At 42.5% G+C, this 25,288-nt stretch overlaps 1 protein-coding gene across 1 annotated transcript in view; it reads right to left on the bottom strand.

Moving 5' to 3' along the window:
* LRP6 (LDL receptor related protein 6) overlaps positions 1-25,288 on the bottom strand; it is a 1,542,295-nt gene that overhangs the window by 1,481,236 nt on the left and 35,771 nt on the right. The gene's annotated exons all lie outside the window — the stretch shown is intronic.

Below are 25,288 nucleotides of genomic sequence, written 5' to 3'. Positions count from 1 at the left end.
TCAAACAAACATACCAAAGACAGATGGACCTGGTATTAAGTAGGTGAAGGATCTCCACACTTGACATAAAAAAGGTATATCAGAATGATGTATACAAACCATTATCATCAATACACCTCAGGCTTCGTTCCCCACTCTGATCACCAGCCTTTGTGACCAATACACAACATGCACCTCTGTCGATTCCTTCAAATACCTACAGTTCTACTGATAAAGGCAAACCATTGTGTCCCTTCTCCCCCACCTTTCCTACTCACCTGAGCTCAGTGCTGCTGAGGAGCCATTGGGCCCCTCTTGCTCACATGCCACCTCTTACCCACTTCACCACCGGGTTTACATCTCCAGTGGCAGCCCTTGTTACCTTCCTGCATATGACACGCCATGTTCCGGCATGATGCATAATGGGGATCCTTGCAAAAAGTTACTCCCTCATAATTATTGCCTGTGCAGCACTTGTGAAAAGTGGCATGCATGGTTTTATTTGCAGGTTAAGTGGGCACTTCTCCACCGTTGATGCTGATTAACACCATTAAATGAGAGGTGCAAAGTCTGACTTCTCCCAGAGAACATGTGATGCATTAAACTGTTTGTAGCACCCAAAAGTCCTGAGACACAAAGAGCCAATTCCTCAAAGCAGAATTCAGTTCAGAAAGCCAACCGCATTTAAGACCCAAATCCAATAGGATTGCCAACTCGTATAATTCCACTATAAGATATCCTTGCCATACTTTGAAAAATAATATACCAATAATGTAGGGTCTGTGGTAGAAGAGTTGTTGGGGAGATTAGGTATAGGTCATTCAGCCGTTATTGCTCTCCTTATAGTAGAGCCCAGCTTATTATGTAGAAAGAAATGTGCAGATAAACTGCCTTATTCAGTGTAGTTGGATTGGGAAATGGCAGACGTATCAAATATAGGCTCACAAAAGATATCCTGGATTTGGATGAAAAACTGGAAACCAAAACAGGGTCATCTCCTGTGATTAGTGATGCAGGCCCAATAGGAAAACAAGCTAACTGAAGTTTACAGCGTGGCGCTCTGGGTAGATCTCTCCTCACAGCCTGAAGGGTATGACGTTCATTCATCCCCTGTTTTTTCCCCCTGCTGCACTTTGACAAAAAAAAATTTGCTGAAAAAACCATTGGCAAATCTGGGAGGTGTGGGGAGAAAGGGCATCCAAGGGGTAGGGTGGGGTGTACCCCTTTTTTCGGCAGAAATGTTTCAGCAAAACGTCCTGTGAAAAAGAAAACGGCAGAAGAAAGAACATAGAACCACCTGAAGGTCTGTTGGGTGCTTCATGCATAACCAGCAAAGGCCATCCAAATAAAGTCTGTGCCCTGTATTGCCTCTTTGTAGAACATTTCACACTAGAGGTGCCACACCGTGTATTTGTATTTCTCTTATTTATAAACGCGCAAACCATCAGGCCCGGAGGCATCAGGGCGCAATTTGTACAAGGTTACAGATATGCAAATATACAGAGAACATTACATACATTTACACAGAGGATCTATATACATGTATGCCAGTGGTTTCGGTGCCGCTAAATAATAGCAGAGGTCAGCAGGCCAGAGTATGTCAGACAGAGGCGGTGAGCCGGCCTTAAAGCTGGTCGAAGAGCCAAGATCTAGTCTTGGCTTTGAAAGTGTTAAATGAGTCTTCAGCTCTGATTGGAGCAGGGAGGGACTGCCGTAACTTGGAAGCTAGGACAGGGAAACTTGAACCCCCTGCTTTTTGCAGTTTAAATCTAGGGATCGCTAGACAATGGGACTGGGCAGTTCTTAGAGGTCAGGAGGTTGAGTGGCGCGACAGTCGACTACCGAGGTAGATCGGGCTTTATTGGCCAGGCATTTATGCGTAAGGGTGAGTGTTTCGAGTGAAATTCTCTGCTTAACAGGTAGCCACTTTAACTTAGTTCCGGTTTCTGTGATATGGTGGTTGTGGGGAATGTTTAGGGCGGCACAAATGGCATTGTTTTGGGTGGTTTGGAGTTTTAGGTTCTCTTGGCTGGTGCCTAGGTAAAGAGCACTACAGTAATCAATTTTTGCCATGATAAGGGTTCTCGCTAGAGTGGCACTGTTAGACGTGGTGAGGAATGGTCTGCAAGCTGCAATGAGTTTGCATGTGTATGCAGACGTAGATCTGACAGCATTTGTTTGTTGGGTTAATGATAGGGTGGCGTCAAGGTAGAAACCTAACGTTTTAGTATCTTTTGAGACTCGAATGTTATTACCGTCTATAGTGAATGACTGAAGGACGGTTCTAGTCTGCTCAGGCGTTGTGCAGTGCCCAAGATCAGGAGCTCTGTCTTGTCGTCATTTAGGCACAACTGGTGTTGGGCCATCCAAGCTTGGATGACCAGGTAGACGTCATTAAGGGCCTTGGTGTCAGCTAGATACTCACCAGTGATGGGAATGAGTATCTGGGTGTCGTCCGCATAGTTAGTGTAGGAGACACCCAGATAGTCAAGCACATCAAAGAGTGGTTTCATGAAAATGTTATAGAGTGCAGGTGACACACAAGATCCCTGAGGTACGCCACAGTGAATTGGGGAAGGGTCCGCGGCTGCGGATGGGGCAAAGACTCTCGGATCTATTGCTCAAAAAAGATTTGATCCAGGCCGCAGCCGAGGATGAGAAGTTGGCAGCGGAAGGGAGGTGCTTACAAAGGATCTGGTGGTTCACCATATCAAATGCAGCTGAAAGGTTGAGAAGTAGTAGCATTGCTAGTTTGCCCTGATCCTTTAATACCTCAATTTGAGTTTTAAGGTCTATTAAAGCAGTCTCCGTCCCGTGTCTGGGGCGGAATCCGGATTGTCGTAGACCTAGCAGGTTGTTGGTTTCCAAATAGTTTTGGATCTGAAGGTATGCAGCACGGTCTAAGATCTTAAGCAGAAATGGGACAGTGGTGATAGGTCGGATGTTAGTGGGTATGCTTGGGTCTAGGGAAGGTTTTTTAAGCAATGAGATCACCCAAGCGCCCTTCAAATTGTCTGGGACAATACCTGTTTTTAAGGACGAGTTGATGAAGGCCGTGATGAATGGGGCCAACTCATGCGCTGAGTCCCCGATAATAGGGGCTGGGCACGGGTCACCTTGGCAGTTGGATGGCTTAATTCTTAGAATTATATTTTCTACCTCTGCAACGGTAAGCGGAGAGAATGCGAATGGTATGGTATTAGCAGTGTCTAGAAGGGGGGCCTTGGCAGGGGAATGAGCGCGGTTGTCCCGCTTCAGGCTATCCTGCTTATCTTTAATTTTTCCTTGTAGTGTGGAGATTTTATTTAGTAAGGCTGCTTGGATGTTGGCACACCATTTACTATCTTTCAAGCACGTGTCGGGGGGGCGACTGGAGTTTCAAGCTCTTTTAGGATTTTGAAGAGTTCCTTTGTGTTCGAGTCAGCTTGCATAATGCGGTTGTTAAGAGATTCCTTTTTTACAGTGACGATAGCATCTTTAGAAGAGTGAGGCTAGAAGGAAACCATCTTTATGCTCGTCCGAAGGGTGGCTTTTCCATCGATTTTCGGCACAACCTTTAACTTTGCGGAGCATTCTTAATTGTGGGGTGAACCATGAATTAAGATGGGCTTGTGGTTTAGCCTTCCTAAGTTTGATGGGTGCTATAGAGTCAATGGCCGTTGGCATTGTTTGGTTGTAGGTGTCTGCTAAGATAGTCGGATCAGAGCATGTGTTGGTGGCTGCATTAAGGGTCGGGAGTAATTTCAGTCTGGAGCAAGGCCAGTACATTCGCCCGGTTTAGGATTGGCCTAGTTAAGGAAGGAAAAACACTAAATCCGTCCAATATGTTTTCAGCGTTTCTTTTTTGCATGGGCTTTTACGAAAGTCAATGGCAACCCTATTTTGACAATCGATCTATGGCTGCAGCCATCCTGGCCATTGTAGAGGCAATATAATTTCCAAAGGAGGCAGCCAATCCCCCTATTAGGTGGGCATGGTTTATTCAGTTTATGTTTCAGTAACCATTTCAAGTAAAACAATGAAACCTCAACTTGATTACCTAAAGAGCTAGTATAAAAAGTAACAGCATATACGCACCCCCCAAAAGGAGTGAATGAGTACAGTAGCACTCCAGCACACTTGTGCATTTAGCTTTGGCACAATAACACATTGATCCCAGCAGAACAAGACATTTACGCAGCACGTTTCTACAGGTTAAAACAGGTCATGCCATAGCATACCAAACATAACCGTGTGGCACTTCAAAACAGGGCATGGATAATATAGCTCAGTGCGCTCTTCTGTTGGCCAAGGCCCTGTGTCTTCAAAGGCAAGAGGCTCCACCCCTCATGCCATTCCCTCACTCTGCCCTGGGGCAAATTACATTTTCCTTTCATTAATTAGTGCCATTCCTCCATTAAGACGCGTTCTCTGTTGGCCAGAGGAACATACATAAGGGTCCTTTTTTGGTGCGAGAGTGAACTGGTGGCTTCCAAACATTGAGTTTCTTTTTTATGCATTTATGTACTTGACCAAACCGTAAGCTTGTGATTCTGTGAAAAGTGGTCATTTAAATTTATATAGCGCACAAACAGCCCTTGGGCATCGAAGCGTTGTTACATGTGATGAGCTTAGTTACATGAGGCATCTGAGTGGCCTTTGGAGTGAATACAGATTAGATGCATACATTATACATTACAGGCAGTTTATAAGAGTGTTGTATACAGGTAGTATGGTGATGATTAGGCGAAGAGTAGAGTCTTGACAGCTCTGCGGAAGGCAATGTGTGAGTTTTTGGCTCTTCGGGACAGTGGAAGGGCATTCCAAGGCAGGGATGCTAAGTAAGGGAAGCTGGCGCCTCCTGCTCTGACTCGCTTGATTTTGGGAACTGTGAGCAAATTAGAGTAAGGAGTTACGATCAGTGTTGTGGATGCAGATGTGTATATTCTTTGGGACAGGTGGGGGGGGTTGGCAGTTTGGTAGACACATTTGTTGGTTAAAGCAAGGGTTTTAAAGAGGACACACTCTTTGATAGGTAGCCAGTGTGCCCGTTTCCTGGCTGCAGTTGTGTTCCCTTTTGGGGATGCCTATGGATGCACGAAGAGTGCTGTATTGGATAATCTGCTGCTTCTCCATGTTTTTTACTGACGTGCCCAGAAAAAGGTCATTACAGTAGTAGTCTTAAACCGGTTATATTCTTAGGAACACAGAGCAGGTCATTGGCTCCGCATTGGTTAGACTTTTGGGTGTTCCACAGCAAATGTAAAAAATGCGTTTTTAAGGAGAAGACCGAAAGCCCTGAAGACTATATTGCAAGGTTATAAGGATTCAATGGAACAACGAAATATAGGTTCTTAGTGTAGAGAAATCTCATATTATGGCACTTCAAACATTTAAGAAGACTTAATACGTAGGTTTCACTTGGGGAGGCAAGAACTTATATTTGTACACAATTATCTGGCTATTACTTATAGTTCTAAGTGTGCCTCAAATTATGAAGGTTGCTTGGCACAAGCAACGTTAGGTATTTGTCGGATATCTGCAATCACAGAAATTGTTACTAAAACTACAACTGCAATATTTAAAGCCAGATCTGGTGTCATAGCTAGATATGCAGGTATTTGGGCCACAGCTTCATTGTAAACAATAGATGAGGTAGAAACAACATTATAAACGATTGCTTTGGGCCATAAGCGCTTTACAACTAATGAGTTGTTATAGATGGAATTTTACTTGATGCAGACCGTTAATTATCTACAAAAGGGCTCCACTTTTACAATGCCAGAGGTTTAACATTAATTCTAAACCTTCCAGCCATCACCTTTGTTTTGCTTGGTCACCCCTAGTGGGACGGTTCTGCCAATATGTGGGTCCCGTGCCTGCTGGACCTAGAGACCCAAGCTACACCTCACTGATGATGCCCAATGAGACCAAAACAGGTTTGGTGTTGCGTTTCGTCTCCTGCAGAAGAGATGTGGCCTAGCAGTTCAGGCTGGACGCAGCTTTGGTGGTGGGACCAAGCCAAATTTGCATACAGTATTTCCGCTTTCTGCAATGGCTTGGCAGATGAAGAAAGATGGGCAGGAGAGTTGCCCAGAGCCATTGCCAGAGCTTTAAGATTAATTCAAAACCTTCCAGCCATCACATTCGTTTTCCTCCAGTTTTACTATGGCTCTCAATTTGGACCGATTTCAAGAGATAGTCGAACCTTCTATCAAAGACACTGTTGCAAATGGATATTGAAGAGGTTAACCTTTCTCCAGTTAGTCATTTTTTGATAATCCATCCAGAATTACTAGCAAACAAAAAGTGCTTTAGAGTGGCCGAAATGGCTAAATAGGAATATCAACACAAACAAATGGAGCTAATTAAATAATCACTTAGAGTGTAAATACCCTTGTATTTTTTGTTTACAGATTTTAAAGTTGTGTAGCAAATAGGCAAGCAAGGGAGTTAACAAGATTACAATGCAATTTACTATACAGAAATTATTATGCAAAGTGTCAATTACAATAGATGCAGCAAATGCGATAGTCTGAGTTGTAAATCCAACAGCTATTTTGTTGATTTTTATTCCAAGCTTTGAACCAAAATACAGTATTCCTGTTCCTAATTATAATCCTCACAATGAATTAGAATCCTCACAATGCAAATTAACTTTCTCTGCATTATATAGCTGTAGATGTATGAATAATTTGGAGTTTAGAACATTTTTTTACCTCAACTATGAGAAAAAGGTTTGGAATAATTTATAATACCATCTATTTAGTTTATTGTATTTATTACTAGATTTGTTTTTATGCATAGTTAACTGGCATGATACACTTAAATTGAATGCAAATTGTAATTAGATAAGACTCAAGTACAATACTGTGGTTTCTGTATGTGATTGTTATGCATGATTTGTTCTTGTATCATCCTGTTTTAAGGACAAAGTCAGAAAAAAACGTTTTAAAATTAAATGTATGGCTGCCCCTAAATCACAACATCCAGTTACACCTCCAAACTCGAGAGATATAATGGAATATCACAAACAGTATACCATCTTCACTCACTACCATTACCCTGTACCATAAAATAAATACTGTGCTTTCCTCCAGTGAGGCCCATGTACCAAGGAGACGTGAATATGGTTGAATACATTGCACTCACAGTGTATGTGTGTAAAATAAAGCGTCCATGCCACAGAGTTTTACAGGGCACGTGTCAACCTAAAGTACAATGAGGCTTATTGGAGAATCTTATGGGTAGTGCAATTGTGCAGTAATTTTGGACTAGATGCAGGGTTTTAATTCCCGCTGCCATGGCTTCCAGAAAGCAGAAATGAGAATTTTGATCACACATTCATGTGTGTGAAATTGAGGGGAGCCATTTATCTCCTGTTTGTAGCTTAGAAGAGCGTGGTTAACTAGACGCCAACAGATACCAAGAGCTACTTTTGGCTCACCAGGCCAACTGATGCCAAACAACTACGTGCATTTCTCTGTGAATTTGGGACAATCTATAAATATTAAGACACATCTATATGACATTTAAAGCATAAGGGGTCAAATAATGGACACTATGTTTCCATCTTATGTGGAAGTTGGATTTGCACTACCTCCTCATTCCCCAGTAGTAGCGCCTGGTCAATGGTAAATGCTGGAGACCCAGGACCTGCTTTTACCTCCCGTTTATCCAATCTTCATTTCAATGACTTTTTAAAGCAATTTAGATTTTCTTATAATAGACATTTTTGAAGTATTCAAGAAAATCTTCCCATTTAGTCCTCAAAATGTAAAATCTGGTAAAACTGTTATTCATGCAACTCCTATTTTCACACCTTTAGATGTGCATAGTGACATGCATTAACAAAGCCATATTGCAATTCCCTCTTAATCCACTAGTCAAGCACAGGCCCCGTCTCCCTTTCAGATCTGCCAGAGTATCAAGTGTCAATGCAAGTGTCAGCAGAGCATAGTATAAAACCCAATAACACTATTATTCACTTTTTTCGGTATAAAAAAAGAATGCACAAGCATTCCAATATTGATAATCAAAATAAGAACAGAGGACAATCATTAAATTCAGCAGCGTGCCGTACATTCATAATAGAGTAACTGATTCGGCCTAATTTCATCTGCTTCAGCAAAAACAATTACATCCCACAGGACAAATAAAACGCCTCACTGATGATAACAATTTTATATATTTGCCATTACAAATGTCCTATTTTTCCAGGCACATCTCATATAACTCAGGATCAGATTTTCTTTCAGTTGGTCATTTGATTGTTTACAGAAGTCCAGTTCACTAGAAATATTCCTTAACCATATTGCAACATAAGTGCCTTCAACCATAGATATCTTGAAGTTTAATATAAATGAGAAAATGCAGAATGGTTTTGTCACTTTTTTTTCAATAGAAGCAATTATTTGGTACACTAGACACCCATCTAGAAACAAATATCCAACAGGTAAAATCGCTCCATGGAGTGTTTTTCATTGGGGGAAATCTAGTGTCTGCAGTCTCATGCTGGCTCTACAGATCTATATATCAAGCCCCCTTTAATTTAAATGCACCTGGAAATAGGGTCCTTTGTTCCCTGACTATTCCTTCAAACACTTCTGCTAAACTGGCTACGTTCATGCTCTGGACTTCTTTCATGAGGGTTGCAGATGCCAGTGTCCCGAGACCTGTCTGGTCGCGTTTATCCTAAAGGGATTTCTTTTTCATTTCCTAAACCGTATGTGGTCAGATTTGGAATCATAAACCTTGTACCAAACAACTGAATGTCTGTTAATTTCCTTCCGTACAGCCTTTCCTCCTTTTTCTTCTACCAATTTAGCTTGCTCTCTCACTTCAGCCATGTTAGTTAAATGGGCTATATCCAATGGGGGTACAGATCTTACTCTCTTTGAGAAACATATCACACTAAACGTGCCATAATGTTTAAGGTGGTTCACTCTGGATCAAAGCCAACACATTCCCAGGGATGCGGATTGGTTTAGTTAAGTGGTTTGCACAGATTATAAACTAAACCTATTGTGTATGCTTCGGCTGTGGAACCCCCCCCCCTCATAACGTTGAACATGCATAATAGGAAGCCACCATGCCTTACAATAGCATATTGATTGTTCATAGTACATTACGATGGAAAATGTGGTGACCCACCTCTTCCGAAACATTCGATACTGTGTGGTATCCGGTTACGGCCATCGTTCCCAAACCCCCCATTTGGCATAAAGCAGCAACTTAATATTAAGGCAAACGTGCCCCAAAATGTTCACTTTCCACTAGCCACTGGCTAGCGATAATGGACTTTCAGCAAAAAAGAAAAATTGTGTGCAGTGTGAATGTGAAAACTGAGGGAGCAAGGGTCTTTATGGGGAACTAACCGCTTGTAACTTGGTTACCGATGGTGGCAAACTTCGGCGTAAAGAGAAATATAAAGCTAAATCTAGCAAAACCGGTTTCCATCGCCTGTCACAATTCAAAGTATTTGAACATTCATTTTACCTTCAGGAACACAACTTAATTAAATTGACAGTTTCGATTACTTGGTGGTGACTCTAGATTGCGTTCATGGTATGCTCAGATAGTGTTTTATTTTAAAAAAAAAAAAAAACAATTTTAAACCTAACTGTACACTTATATTGAAGTGATCGGGTGCTGTTTCATTGAATAAACATTTAGGTGAGGGGGTCACCAGTAATGGCCACTGATGTATATTAAAAAGGCACAGGTTTGTTCTACAGCATTGCATGGCGTTGAAATCTGAGATTACGGCCTTCAATCAAATTTGGCAGTGGTGGAAAATACATTTTTGAACTAACTTCTTTTGAACTAACTTTTTAGATTGCCTAAGAGGATGCCATCAACGTCCCTTCCTGAAACAATTATTTGCCCAATTTCCTTGTTGACTGCCTTAAAACCCATTTTGTTTTGGCTAAAACTGAAAATATATCAAGACCTAAAATGTTTATATAGAGATGCTGAATGCAAGACAGGTTTAGGGTGGGGTCATTGGAAATGGTACATCAACATTAAAAGACATCCTAGATCAGTTTGGGCTTCATGAGTTGGTAAGAGTGAGTTAGTGTCTGACCGGGAGATGCTTGCAGTAAGAGAGGGCTACAAATCTTGGGGTCCAAGTGTTCAGATTTCCTCTCATAGAATCGGGCGAGATTTGTTGGGATACCCGATTTACAAGGAAATACCCCTTCTTAAATTGGGTTATTTTATCCAGCAACCAGACACATGCCTTTTATATTACATTTTGCATTAATGTTTTAGCTCCGACATCTTTTTACATGCACTTGGGACTGATGAAGGTTGGAGAGTTGGCCGTTTTTTCAATTGCACCAAGTCGTGAAAGTGGAGAAAAGGAACTAGTGGTACTCTGGCTGCATCCAAAAAGGAGGGTGTCGGGTGGTCGGAACGATTTAGAGAGTGAGTGGGGGGGATGGGAGGTCTTGCATTTTTGGGGGAGGGGGCCAGGATCACAAACTTTAGCTCAAATTGTTGGATTTCAAGGTCTACAGTAATGAGGTTTTATCGAGTTTACTTATAAAAGCAGAAACTGCATAATAAAACCACAGGACTCCTCATAGCAACATGTTAAACCAAAAGAAAACCATTGTGGCTTTAATTTTCACATGCTGAATGTTAAGTCCCAGAATGCCAACTGAAAAATCTAGTTAAACCGACTGTACTTTGTGATCCAAGACATGTAATAAAAGAAGTGGTGCAATAAACAAAATGCAGATCATCAAAAAAAAAGTCCAGTTTGTGATGAGGTTCACGATGTTGAAAACATTTGATTAGTGATTTAAAGCAAGTTTATTGTTTCACATATCAAGATCATAGACAACATGGATGTAAACAAATCTTCAAATTGGCACTTTAACTTGCAGATTTGCAAGGTAACTGGTGCTTTGTGAGGTCTTTGAGTTTGAAATGTTCCATCATGCATATTAAAGGCTCTGCCACTGTGAAGAGAAACAGGTTTGCAACCTGAGCACTTTAACCCCTGCAGAGCTACTGCCGCTATGTGCGTGTCTGCCTCTGCCTCGCTGAGACTTTGTAAACTGGCAATGGCCTGATCCAATTCTATATTTGCCTCAGGAGAAAGAAAAAGCGCCAAGGACGCATGTATTGAGCCTTTGAACTACTAAAGGTACGCTGTGTAAAAAAAGTGAATGGACTGGCGGTACGGCGTACCAATGATTCACATTACACTTCCATCTCCGATTCCACCTGCAGTCTGTAAATAATTTGTATTCCTCCGTTTTTTTATACAAGTCTAGAAGGAAGAAATGGAAAATTAATAATAGGAAGTAACCAAGACTAATACTACTTTAGCTTATACTACTTTAGCTTAAAAACGATTAGCACTCCCCCAACGCCAAGAAAACCAGTTGGCTCGGAGGTTTCTACATACTGTATCAAGGATTGATGTGCAATTATAAAGTACTTGACTTCACTTGCATAGACATACTTTCTTTACGCATGGTCATAAATCTAGTTGGATGAATCAACTCCAGTTATTTTATATGTAATAATTCTACTTTTATTATTATATTTACAAATTATATATTTACCTCTCTATATGGCATGGGGAATTCAGTGGCAAGTGTGGTTTTGTAACTGTCATTGCTTTATTCATTTTTTATTGATGTTGTATTTTATGTATGCGTCTGCTTTTATGGGGTGGGTCCCAGAAATAAAGCTACCTTTATTTAAGTGGAGTTTTAACAAATAATAGTGACTGTCATAAACTGGACTTGATTGTGGTCCGCTGCCTAAGAGCCTCTACATAAGTGGGAAAAAACATAGGTACAGTCAATTAATCCTCAATACCTGATGTGCTTGCCACTCGGGTAGGCACAAATGTTAGCCAGTTCATGTTCACTTAACAGTTTCACCTTTTTCAGAAAGGAAGTTGAATTGTATTTTACATAGAACTCAAAAGCAGCAGAGAACAGGAAAAAAACATACGCCAGTGCAGTGTAACAAAGTCATTGCTAGGTGTTCACATAAATGCATTAGAGCCATTCTGATAAGTAGTGAATTTAATAAAACTCAGCCTAACGCAAGACTGCTTTTTCATATCTCATGCGGCCTGTAACCATTGAAGCAATCAAATATGTTCTTCAAACATACAGCACACTTTAAACACAGAAGGTTAGTGTGCTACGCTTGCTGTACAAATATTCATACAAATATTCATAGGCTCTGCAAAAGCGCCTGATGTCCAGGAAGTGGTGCTTTCCGGTTCTGGCAGATTAGCAGACCACAAATTACAGCCAACAGCACACCATTAGGTGTTATCTGAGAGCAGCCTTTTGACCTCACAAGGGGACGTGTTATATCTGATAAGGATTCAAGAAGGAAATTGACAGACACGAACAGAAGCATTGTGCATGTCCGCACAGTTAAGGTACCACAGGAAAAAAGTAGTAACAAGTGAGAGAGATGTCTCTTCACAACAGATAGCCGCATGCCATAGAGTACAGTGGAGGCATTCTCTAAACGGGTGCAGAGATCTCACTGTGAAGGGCGAAAACCTACCCAACGTAGTTTTACATAGGAGACCTAACGAACGTAGTAACGCACTAGCTCTAGGCCTCACTGTTCCAGATAGCGGATATGACAAATGCACACGTGCAGGCAAACCATGTTACTTGATGCATATAAAGCCCAGCTCAAAAAAGGGAAAGGGAAGAAGCCCAGAAGACTTGCCAGTCCATTGAAGCCAGAGGGGCTGGGGAGCAGTGTAGAACAGAGCAGCAGCAGAAGCATAGGACCGAGACTAAGCAGAACTCGCCAGCCCAAGAAGAAGTTTTCATTTGAAGCACACTCCGCTCTAAACATGAGTTACATGTGGGGGTTTGCTGTGTGCATGGAGACTGATGGTGTGTAGTATAGTGTAGCATAGTAATGAGAGAGAAACGTTAAAACCACCAATTGTTCCATTTAACCATTCAAACATGCTATTTGCCCACATGGCAATCTTGTTCATAGGTGTGATGTTATACATGCTTTTGCTTTAGCTTGTTTAGTGAAAATAACCCTCAGAAGATAGGGGGGGGTTATGGGGGAGGGAGGTTAAATTAAATGCATCAACATGATTACACCCATGTCAAGTAGTCCAAGAACTTTACAATTCGCTCCTAGCAAGTGGTCCTTCAAGTGGTCCTGTTCGCTGTGGCTGTGAGGAAACTCTCCCTGGACTTCAATCAATTTCATGCCTCTGGGACTTTAAATCTGGGTGTATATATACACACATTAGAAGGGACTGGAATGGACTCGCATTTATTTGAGCTTTATAACAAAATACAATATATTAATATGTCTCTTGTTGAATATTTGATAGGCCACACCCCCAAACTCAGTAAATCTTCAAATACACCGGCGCACGCGTGCCTAGCAAGTGGTACTTCAAGTGGTCCTGTTCGCGGTTCGCTGCCCACAGCGCAGCAGGACAATATGGTGAAACTCATAACTGCTTTCTAAAAATGAAGACTGACGTGCGATGTTGCTAAAACAACAGTATATTTCTTCCATATGTATGCGAAGGGTGGACGGTGCGTCAAACTAAAATCTGCCTGCAAACCCTGAAAAGCTGGATATTTGGTAAAGTATGTTTTGCTGTGGTTGGCTAGTCTAACGTCAAAACTAAATAGAACCCCCACCAAGGTATACAAAGAGCAGAAGGTTTGTAGAAGTAAAATCTGTCAGCACGCTTGAAGCGGTGTGGTGTTTGAGCATGCTTGACGAACGTCAAAATTAACACTAGAACCTCTGCTTAGATACATCAAGAGAGGAGGGGGGGGGGTCGTAGAAGTAAAATCTGCCTGCTCGACTTGAACAATTGAATATTCTGTAGCATGTGTTGCGGTTTGGTTGAATAACACAAGGTGTGCAAACTTTAATTGTTTGGTTAACGTACATAAGACACTAAGATTAAAGTGTATAGTGAAAGGAATATCCTGAAGTAAAGTGTTTATAAGGTATCTCTGCTGTTTGACAACTTCTTGCTGCAATGAAACGCAGGATAATGCATAATAAACGTGATAAGGAAACTGCGTCAGCTTTGGTTAAAACGCAACGCATTAGTCTATCCAGGGCAGTAGCTTTGCCCCTTCCCGGTTTCTCCGACACTGAGGATGACCTTGTTGAATGTGCACAACAGTGTTCGGCGAGGGCAGCGTTTGTGGTGCTAGATTGAAGTGTTAGAATCTTCACAACCACTGTATAGTGAGGACAAGAATGATGCCACTGCATGTGCTACTCCTCTTTGTTGGAACATGAGCTCTTGAAAATAAATGACCCTTCATTTTCATTTATGGACACCCCACCAATATTTGAATCGGGCGAAATAACCATGTTAACTTTAACGCAGAATTTTGATGCTTCAACTCAATGCAATAATTACCATACTGTGCAGCACCATAACACTGACACGATATACAACGCTAATAATATTCCATCATACAATAGGATGCGTGATTCATTGATTTTGATTGAAATGAAAGAACAAAACACATATAATGTCCGAAATAACGACAATTTTAACAGCGATGCCTGAGACTTGTATTTGTTTGCTGAAGGTACTTCCTGTTGCACAGGGCTTAAGAGTCCAGTGATAAGGGTATAATTACTGATAATTTATCTAAATCATTAACGACGGCACCCATTGAAATCGGGTGCAGAATAAATGACTAATGAAACCGGGGTTATGCTACTTGTTCATTGCTGAACCACAAGATGGTGACCGATTTAACTGATATAACGATCCCCACAATTGCTAATGAAGCCGATACCCAGTTTAATATTAAAATATCAACAAAAACAAAAAACTAAGAAAAACAGAAGTAAACAAGCTCATGTGCAGAAGGCACTTCATTTATCCGCAAGAAGGTTTGAGAGATAGTGACTTTCGTATGGAAATGCAAAGTAACGTGAAAAGGTGCTGATGCTATACTGGTTAAAGAATCTCCAGTAAAAAATCTGGTTTCAAAAGTTAAACATGCTCAAAGCGTGAATGAAAATGGTAACATACATAATGAGTCGTTTGATACTAATGGGTAGACTGAGGGAGAGTCGAATCTCTCAGATGTTTTAAAGAACAAAATAGTTACTGATCGAATTGACACCAATCTGAAATCTATTGAAAGGGGAATGATAGATATATTCGATATCTTTAAAACTCCATCTGCCCCTTCACGTGCCAATACACCTTCATCTGACTACCATGTCCCTTCAGGAACACCTAAATTATATCAGCCTCTGAGCAGCGAAGACCCACAGAGAAGAAATCTCTACCACTTTGAACCTGGAAATAATAGAGCAGGTTCACCAAAGACGTGTACATGTTCTGCTGGCATCACTGATAAAAGTATAGGAAATGTATGCAGTGGCGCAGTTGCTGCTGGAACACAACCTCTAGAGAATAAGAGTGACTCGATTGTTGGTGAAAATAGAGGGTTGAACTAAAACAAAAATACCAGTATTACACTGCCGGCAGAGAATGTATTACTTTCTGAGAAGAAGAGAAAAGAAGAAAAAGAAGAGCTACACAAATGCATTTGAATTTCGTAAAGAGCCTTTCTTTCGACCAAAGCTTCCCAATGACCCGAGCTTGCTGATATACTACGTATTTGATGCAGGAGGACCATATTCTCCGACTAGACCCTACATGATGAGCCTATTCGGTGAAATTTCGGCATCGAGTCTGATCTGTTCTTCTGAACTAAACTAATGGACTTCATACATTCTCGACGATACGATTCCTTCACCCCTAGTGTGTGCCATAATTATCAAAGAAGCCAATCTTTGCAAAAATTGGGTTTTGAGAAATAAAGCCCATAGAAGGTCACAAATATTCAGAATTTCCAATGATGCAATCTGTTAATACTTTGGGTAATGAAGGAACAACTCAGATGTGTAATGAAGGTATTATCTTAAAAGAAAGAAGATCTGCGATCATTAATAGCCTCACTAAAATGAATCACTAGCGCAGCTGCAAAATCTGGGTAAATCCCTTTAGCAATATCGAGTATTTTAAAATTGTCTCTTGGAATTCAAGAGGTCATACACACTTGACACTAAATAATGATGTATGTAAGTGTTTGTAATCTTTTGATTTTGTATTAATTCAGGAATCTTGGGCGTGTGGTCAAATGTTATGGGATGGTTATGTTATATTAAAAATACCGGCATGCCGTGTGTCAATAGGGTGGCCTAAAGGTGGAATTGTATTAGCATTCCGCAATAACCAAGATATCACATTATTTTCTGAAAAAACATTGGTATTCCTCAGCCTGAATGGCTACCTTTAAGATTAATGTGAAGAAAGGTATTGTAGATCTAATGGTTGTAAATATCTACTGGAACAATGTTGAAAACATGGATGTCACGTTAGGAAATTTGATTGAGGAACTGAACGTCATGATTGATGAGTGGTTCGAATTATTTCCTGTTGGCTCAATCATCCTAGCTGGTGACCTAAATGCAGACTGTAATCTAACAGTGAGGCTGAATGGGTCCTAACATCACTTGGTAAACAAAGATCTAAAGGCGGAGACAAAAAATATAGAGGCGCACAGTGGCTTTTATTTGCCAGAACTTGGGGCTTAGTTATGCAGTTTAATGATATACCAGCATGGAGGGCACGTGGTGTATCATCCATTATAGATTATATGTGTGTTTAAACAAACCATAAATAATGAGAATATGCGTGTACAGAGTAATTCCCAAAGTGACCACGCCATGCTGTCCCTGGCATTCAATTTTGAAAAACTGTCTAGTGACAGAAATGCATTTTGTGCCCCTTTGACAGAGTTAAGTGGAATCCAACTAAAACTGCGAAGCTAAATAACTTGTTGCATGATTTTGAGAAACGAACGTTGGAATCCAAGATTGAAACTTACTCTGTCGATCTTTTTGGTCCATTACTGCAGAATAAGTTGTGTACGTTTTACGAATCACCAAGGCTTGCAACCTTCAAAGCTAAAAGCCATCGTCATGATTTTGATTTAGCATTAAAAGAAAGGAGGGCCCAATTACACAGAAAATAAGAGACAAAGAAATGAAATCTCTCCATTTGATGCAAAGGCACACGTAAGATGGTGTAGACAGAGATATAAGAACTGGAGGATCCAGAATCGTGCTGCTCAGCAGCAAAGAGATGGTGAGGCCATGCTCTCTGCCATGAAAGAATCTAATTCAAGGAATTATTGGACACTGATCAATAGTACCGAGGTGTCACAAGCATTGATAGCTATAAATCCCATAAGTGGGTATGTTTGGTCTGATCACTTCGAGAAGTTGTATTGTGCTCCTATTACGCCTTGGTTACCTTTGGACATAGGCCCGATACAATGGCGTCTTGATGTGTCGATAGATAAGATTGCCAGCATTATTCGAAAAGTAAAACCATCAGCTTGTCCTGGTCCAAACAACTTACCTTATGCAACCTTGAAACAAAATGTTTTTTATGTTCACGCATACTTAGCTTATTATTTACAGAAGTGATCAAAACTAAGAATGCCCCAGTCATGGAAATTATTGTATGTGATCTTAAAATTCAAGAAAGGAAACCGGTCGAGTCCAATAAACTATAGACCAATATCACTGATGAATGTGGAGGCCAAAATGTTTGCGGCACTTGTTTTAGAACAGTTCATTAATTGAATTGAAGAGCATGGAATTTTGGACATTAGACAATTCGGATTTAGGAAAGGGTTGGGGACAGATGTCAGGGGCCTTCTTGTTTCTATTATGCAGACTAAAGCCAAATGCTTAAGACCACTCCCACTTTATGCTGCTTCAAGCTTCAATGGATTTATCATCCGCCTTTGACATGGTCGATAGACCGTTACTGTGCAGATGCTTATAGCTCTGAACATTGATGGTGGGCTATTGGCCATATTAATATATTTATATTCAGACACTGTGGTGAAAGTAAGACTTGGGAACGATGGCTTAACGTCAAAAGAGATAAAGCAATGAACTGTCTAAAACAAGGCTGCTCATTAGCTGCTGTATTATTTAATCTTTATATTTCTGGCGATCGTAACGTGTTTCAGAACAGTGGTCTGATTGCACCGAAAGTTGGCACAACCAAGATAAAGTAGGTCGCATATGCTGATGACTTTTTGCTATTTGGCAAAACCAAAGTTGGCCTACAAAGATTGATTGACACTTTCACAATATTTATAAAGGATTTGAAGATTAAAATAAACCCACAAAAAACAATAATTAATTTGGTTAACGTGAATCAGAAATGTACAAGGCCATCATGGTTTGTGGAGGGAGCAAGGATTCAGCTTCATAAGGCGAGTTAATATTTGGGATACTTGTTCTCAAGTTCAATGACTAATAGTTTAGGAAAAACTGCTTGAAAATAAAGGCAACTGAGTCAGGAAATACGGTAAATTTACTATGCACACATGTAGATTTCTATATCTTGAAGGTCATCCCCAGACTTGCTTATGGCTTTGAATTTCTTCCAGAAAATAGGTCATCATACTTAAGAACGATAGAAGCGGTAATCTGGAGAAAAGTTCTATTCTTCTTACCAAAATGTATACCTATAGAAGTGATAGGGTACGAGTTACGATTGTGTTCTCTGAAAAGCATTATGGACTGTAAGAAAACAGCATTATACAGAAAATGTGTGCTAAGTGGTCGCAACTCATTGTATAGATTATGCAGTGACAACGAGTCAGAGGAATGTATGCGTAGTCTTAAATACGATGTTAAAAATATTCTAACATTGCGGTTTCAATTAAATGTTTAATGATCAAACCAATTAAGATTAAGATGTTATTAAAGCATTTGATTGGTTTAACAATAATGCAGCAATACTTTATTTGAGGTTATACTATCAAACTGTATCGTCATGGAAATGGCATCCTCTACCCGAGAACTATCTTATAAAATATCCATCACGACAAATGCGGAATAGTTTAATGCGCTTTAGGTTAAAAGTACTTGATACTAATGAAATATGCTGCATTCGTAATAAATTATCTGACGATCAGAATTGGTGCAGATTCTGTAAAGTTGAAAGAGAAACAGAAACTTTGCTGCATTTATTGTTAATCTGTTCATCTCTACGTAAGGTGGGTACAAAAGGGAGGTTATTTGGTATGAAATGGTACATGGTACATCCATGTCTCTAAAGATCAGGGTGATTGATTTCTTGAAAATTGTAATGTAATATAGGACACATGTAACAGGCGGCATGGTGGTGCAAAGATTTAAAAACATTCTGACTAGCGCAACATTTGATGGAAGACTGAAAATGTCTAAAGACAGTCAGGCGATGTAATAATATGTTTGCTCTTCTTTTTTTATATTTGAGCTTTGACATTGAGGACCCTAGTCATGAAATGTTGAAACCTGATTTTAGTTTATTTAAATCGTACGTGTAGAAATGTGTATTGTTTCATTTCAGAACATTTTTATTCGAAAAGATTTGATGAATTGTTAAATTCTATGTATGTTTAGTAAGATTTGATGCTCTTGTTTTAGTAATTTGGTGTAAAATTATGTAAAGGTTTATAGAAACCAAAAATTAAAAAAAGAAGAAATTCCTGAATCATGATAAGTACCTGAAACTAGGCATGCCTGCCTTTTGGTGCTGAGACACAGCCTAGGGTGAGTTTTAACATGAATGACTGATGAACAGGGGTCTGTTCTCACAGCCTCAAAATAAGGTGGAGATAAGAGGCTCATGGTCACACCTAAACATAGGCAATCAAGACAGGTGGCACCCCCACATAGACAGGCTTCTTAGAGATGACCATAGCATTGCTAAAAGTAAAATGACCCCATGCCCCAGTCACGATATACAGACCGGGCAAAAATAAAGAAAATTCTAAAAGGCTTCTTAATCAAAAGAGGTTAGGTGGGTACAGAAGATGGCCCATCAGGAAATCAATATTCCCATCTATTGCAGAACAGCGGTGTTCGATGGGTGTAGGTTGTCACACTGTCAGGTAGTTAATATAAACTTTACAGTAGCGATCAGGCAACTGGGAGGGCTGCCCACTGAATCGCTCTTCACTTACTTGAAAACCCCAGCCAACAAGGTAAATAATGTGTATGCAACTCTTCTGATAAGGGGAGACGTAAACACCATCCAATATCGCCCATAGCAGTTTCCTGAATTGGCTTCAACACATACAAATCATGTCAACTGGTTTTGGAGGTAATCTAGTTTGTCCACAAACAAATGCTGGACATGGACCGTAAGCCACACCCAACCCGTCACTAGAATTTTTAGCCCGGTTTCATCCAAACCGCAGAGGCCCCTTCTTACAGACTATCAACTACTGGCTGCACATTTTGACACTGTGCGTAATCTTACATTGTAATATGCTGTGCCGCATGGCATAGCGCCTGCCCAGCAGTCACAAGAACAGATGGACGCAGGAGGAGTGCAGCTACAGACATTGAGAATAATATTGGGGTCCTGCCCTTGCAGAAATGAGGATATACCCAAGTGGTATTCAGAAAAGCTAGGACAGCTGCAAGCCGCTTATCCCCAAGTTACACTGCAGCATAGGCATAGGGCACTAGCCACGTTACTTCCCTCTGGCTGCACACCACCTTTTGCTATTTATATTTTATTTGTATCGCGCTCATACACAAGTGTTTCAAAGCAGGACGAGGCCAGGGAGGGGAACAGGGGAGAACAAAATCAATGATCTTACTAGGCCCAGTGACATTGAGAATGTGCAAGTGCAGTGGAGAGGGAAGGTGGAAAGTGCAGTGGGGCTGGGGGAGAAGTAGAAAGTGCTGGGCAAAGTAATAAAATAAAAAAATAAAAACAGTGGTGGTACAGCCAGCAAGTGGCAAGTGCTAGGTTTAAGGCACAGACAGGGGGTGTCCGATAAGTGCAGAAAGGAGGGCGCGGGGGCTGTAGGGTTACAGAGACCCAAGTGCAAGGGTTGCCAGGAGGCAGTGCAGATACTTGGCAGGGTGAGCAAGTACCTGGTCCGAAATCAGAGGGTAAGCAGGTGCATGATGACAAAAGCAGAACAGATCAGCAGGGGAGAGGAGGAGCGAAGGCAGAAGCAAAGAGTAAGGTCTTGATGTGCTTCCGGAACCCGAGATGGTTCTCCTCAAGTTTCAGAGTGGCAGGGAGGCTGTCCAGAAGGAGGCCCCTCTTTGAGAAACGACTGACCCTGGAGGAGTTGGAGGAGCGAAGAGCTTGAGAGGCAAGGTGTTTACGGAGGGAGAGTTAAGGCATTTTGGACCCAGGCCCCAGAAAGCCTTGTGGACAATGCAAAGGGTCTTGAAGTTGATCCTTGCAGCCACTGGGAGCCAAAGAGATTTCAGGGCTGGACAGATACAATCCCAGGGCTTAAGGCCAAGGACAAGTCTCGCAGTCCTGTTATGGATGAGATGCAAAGGGCGGAGAGTAGAGGCAGGGACATTTAGAAAGAGGCTGTTGCAGTAATCCATCCTAGGAGAGAACCAGGGCTCGAGAGATGGTGAGCTTCTGGGGGGAAGGTGAGCTTCTGGGGGAAGGTGAGGAAAGGCAGAATACCTTGGAGGAGGTGCAGTTGGAAGTTTGACTTTTTAGAGACATTAGAGATAGATGCAGAAAAGGAAAGCGGGGAGTTAAAGATGACCCAGAGGTTCTTAGCCTCGCACGCGAGGGTAGGAGGAGGGCCAAGGGAGGCCAGCCAGAGAGTGACAGGAAAGGAGGGTCAAGGTGTGCCGATGAAGAGGATCTCGGTCTTGCTGGCATTGAGGCAGAGATTGTTGGTGGAACACCACTCCTGAATAGCAAACAGGCAATCAGAGGGGAGCGAAGGAGAAGAGGTGGCTGAGAGAAGCCTGAAAATGAGTCGAGCGTCATCCGCATAGCATGGCACTAAAAATTGGAGCAGAAAATGGCAATGCCATGGGCGAGAGTTGCCAGGTATTGGTTGAAAAGCAAGGGTGAGAGGCTAGACCCCTGGGGAACATCAGAGGTAGATAGAGGAAAGGAAGGACAAGTTGAACCTGGGAGGGTCAATCAGAGAGGAAAGACGTCAGCCAGGCCAGAGCATGATCAGTGATAACAAGGTTGTCACAGAGACAGTTGAGCAGGATGGTATGGTTGACCATGTCAAAGGCAGAATAGAGATTGAGTAGGATGAGGACAGAGGGGTTGTTATAGAGCAGATTTTCACGGATGTTCACAAGAGCAGATTGTGCTTCTGGCGGCTCTAAAGCCAGACTGATGGTCGTGGAGACAACCAACAGAATGGGAGTGAAGGTTAAGCTGCGACATGGCCATCTTTCCCAGGAGTTTGCCCAGGAAAGGAGTGATGGAGATCGGGCAATAGTTTGCCGGGCAAGAAGGGTCAGCTTTGGGTTTCCTGAGAAGAGGGTGCACAACAGTGCTCCAGAGGTGAGAGGGAAGGCTCCTGAGGCGAAGGAGAGGTTGCAGAATTTGGCCAGGGGAGGAGCAAGGGTCTCAATGCGGTCCTTGAAGGTTTTGGAGGAACAGGGAAGAACCTGTTTTGACGAGACTTCATAGATCAGACTTGTCTAGAGACCTGGTCAGGCGAGAAAAGGGGAAAGGACGAGAAGGAGGGTAGGGGGTGGCTGCAGTAGGGGCAGAGTTTACAGAAGAAGGGAGAAGAGGGGGAGGGGGACGAGAGGGTGGACCGGATGTCATATGTTTTTGAGTGAGAGGCAAGGGCTGTGCAAAGGACATGGGAGGAGACAGGAGAGGTAGAGACTGCAGCAGAGTTGGCCAGGTCCTTGCAGATTTTGAAGAGGTTGGCCGAGTTGTTAGATGCCGTAGAGACACAGGCTTGGGTGTGGGCTCTCTTCTTAGTATCGGTAGAGAGTCAGTATTGCCTTTGTGGCAGGCCAGTTTGTCAGAGGATGACCAAAAAGCCCTCCAATGCCTCTCAGCCTCCATGCACTTACGTTTGAGGGTAGCTAGGTCAGAGTCGTACCAAGAATAGCACTTGGCTTTGGGCTTCAAACTGACCCTCATGACAGGGGCAAGAGCATCAAGAGTATCGAAGATAGAAGAGTAGAGCAAGGAAAGGGATGTGTCAGGATGCGAGTCAGCCAGAGGCAGAAGGGTGTGGGGGGTTGGGGTAGAAGATGGCAGCGAAAGCCTCAACTGACATACCCTTCATAGGCCAGATGTCCGAGAAGGTAGGGGGTAGTGTTGGGGTTGGCTTGGCCTGGGGGGTGGGGCGGTAGAGAGAGAGATGGGAGTGATCGCTCTAGGAGCGAGGAGTGTCCGAGGGATGGGGGGCGGGGGGTCAGAGACGATCAAAGATCAAAACATCAAGCGTGTGCCCTGCAGAGTGAGGCAGGCCAGAGCGGAGGATGGAAAGGGAGAGGGAATCACAGATGTCATGGAAGAGTACAGAGGAGGAACAGGGAGAATGAAGAATGATATTGAGATCACCAAGGAGGAGTTGAGGGGTTGAGGCCAGGAGGGGAGGAGGAGAGGTCCACCCACTCAGAGAAATGAGGTGATCTGAACAGGAGGCCAATAGATAGCCACGGTAAGAGTGGCCACGAGAAAGAAAAAGCCTGCAGACAAGGCATTCGAAAGAGGAGTACGTTTGAGTGGGAATGATTGAGGCAGGAATCCACTCAGGGAAGATCAGGGCTACAACCCCTCCAGACCGGGTGGGTCTGGGTGTAGAGAGGATCTTGTAGCCATCAGGGAGGAAAGCGTCCAATCTCATCACAGAGCTGGCCGTGAACCATGTCTCGGTGAGACCGCGGACATCGAGTTCAAGTTCTTCCAGGAGGTGGCAGATGTCAGAGGAGTGTTTGACAGAGCGAGAGTTGAGAGTGGCAAGATAAAGAAAGTTGACAATCTTAAATGCGTTCTGGGGAGAGGTACAAATCAGGGGGTACGCCCTGCGTAGGTGAAGGAGCCATAGAGGGCAAGGTAGCCAAGAGGGGGTGGGGGGCTGATGAGACAGCAGGAGATGAAAGGGAATGGATGAGGCGAGGGAAGCGCCCATCAAAGAGGAGAAGATTGGCCCGAGGGCCTTGGACCATGACGGTACCATTTAGGTAGACCTTAGAGGAGTTGAAGGGAGCCAGGAGTGCTTCCCAGCCGGTGCCACCATTAATGGGAGAGGAGGAGAAAGGACAGAGCAGAGATCATAGATCTGGCAAAGGAATGACAAAGAGGATGTCGGCAAGGGTCTGTCTGGAGGAAGTGCTGGACTAGGTGTCCGCGATAGGGAGACCAAGATATCCTTTTTGAAATTCTTCCTACCAGACTTAGTGAAAAGGGAAGGATAGTCGATGGAGAAGCAGTTGGAGAAGACAGGAGAAACAGAAAGCGCCAAGGGCGAGAGAGAGGAGGGGGCGGGGGGCAGGTTGGGGGAACAGAGGGTAAGAGTAGAACAAGTAGAATGGTGCAGTCACTGGGACAGCAGGTTCAGAAAAGCATGCAGGACAAGCAAAGGGAACAGCAAATTTGCAAAAAACAGCTAGATTTGATTTTAAACCAAAAGCAAAAACACAGCTAGATTCCGGTTTTTAGACCAACCGATGGTTTGAGACAGAAAACATATGTAAAGTCCACAAAAGAATGGCACTGATGAGGGTTCCTCTCATTCCTCACAGGCAAAGACACCAGACCATTCTAAAACTGAGGGGGAAGGATGTGAAAGTTGAGAACACACACTCATCGAATCATTCCTAAGACTTAGTGACACACTCACTGGATAGAGGTCCTGTTAGACTCTGGGTCTGATATTTCCATATTTGCATGCAGCCACAAGGCACTGTTGGAGCATACAAAGGCACACATAAATGGACAGATAACTACACCCACTGGGCAGACATTAGCAAATAATTAAGTATATTTTGTAACCATTCAGCTGGAAGGTGAACATCACAAGCACTGTTTTGGCCACAGTAACATATCCAGTATAAAGGACTTTAAGCATTTTAAGATCGGCCACCATTGAATGCGTGACATACACCAAGAGGTTAAGAGGTAGTGATGCCTGCCTTTTCAATAGAAATGAGTGGGGAACTAGAACACAAATATGCACAAGACTGGGCAGCGCTGGCAGCAGTGCAGCGGGTAAAAAAATTAAAAAAAAAAAAACATAGGGCATGATCTAGAACATGGGTGCACAATTTACGGCCCGCCATGCTATTTTGTCCGGCCAGCCAGCAACAAAGACTTCCCTAATGAAGGGCGTGCCGCAAGCAGCATCGGCCGCCCTCCATTAGGAAAGTATTTGTTGTCTTCCGGGCCGGACAAAACACTGGCCCTCATTGGCTCAGGGCACACGCACCACGTAGTCCGTATGTGCTGCACCATTGGAGGGCCAGCACT

Source organism: Ambystoma mexicanum, chromosome 12 (assembly GCF_040938575.1).
Source record: "Ambystoma mexicanum isolate Mex_15411 chromosome 12, UKY_AmexF1_1, whole genome shotgun sequence".
NCBI lineage: Eukaryota > Metazoa > Chordata > Amphibia > Caudata > Ambystomatidae > Ambystoma > Ambystoma mexicanum.
Note: the sequence above shows the minus strand (reverse complement) of the source record. Positions and strands in the feature narration are given on the sequence as shown.